Raw genomic sequence first — 693 nt, forward strand, 5'->3', positions numbered from 1 at the left:
TTCTGTGATTTGAAATCACTTCCCTAGGAATCAAACGACCAAAAAAGAACAAGGCTTCCATTCATTTAGCACCTGCAACTATTCCTGTTCAACCGTGGCCACTTAAAACTAATCTTAGCTCCAAAGGCATGATACTACAAAATGGCAGAAACAACATCCTGAAAAGCTAGACAAATCTCTAATTTTTAACCTTATTAATTCAAATCTTATTTTTCATGGGGAGAAATCCTGGGTTTTGTGTCTTTTGAAAAAAATCGTTCCTTTTGAAAAAGCAACGAATACAGAGGCAGCCCTCAGGAGCTATGTCCCGAAAGCCCTACCAAACCGAAAAACCCTGGCTGACGCGAACAGCACCGTCCAGAGGAACGGAACAAGCGCTACCGCTTCCCTGGTGCTCCAGCTCCACCTTCCGGCGCAGCGGCCGGGGCGGCCTCGGAGGCGGCCCGGCCACCGGCCCGGCGACTTCGGGGCGGGGGCAGAGGGACACAGTCCGGCGCCGGGAGGCTCCTCCCGCCGCGCCGCGCAGCGGCTGCCCCTCACAGCGCCGCGGGCAGCCTTCCTGCACGGCGCGGCCGCGGCACGAGCCCTTCCCGCCTTCCCGCCGCCGCCTCAGCACGGCGCGGCCGCGGCACGAGCCCTTCCCGCCTTCCCGCCGCCGCCTCAGCACGGCGCGGCCGCGGCACGAGCCCTTCC

Source organism: Rhea americana, unplaced genomic scaffold (genome assembly GCF_003343005.1).
Source record: "Rhea americana isolate MKP2758 unplaced genomic scaffold, rheAme1 scaffold_2, whole genome shotgun sequence".
In the NCBI taxonomy this organism is placed as follows: domain Eukaryota; kingdom Metazoa; phylum Chordata; class Aves; order Rheiformes; family Rheidae; genus Rhea; species Rhea americana.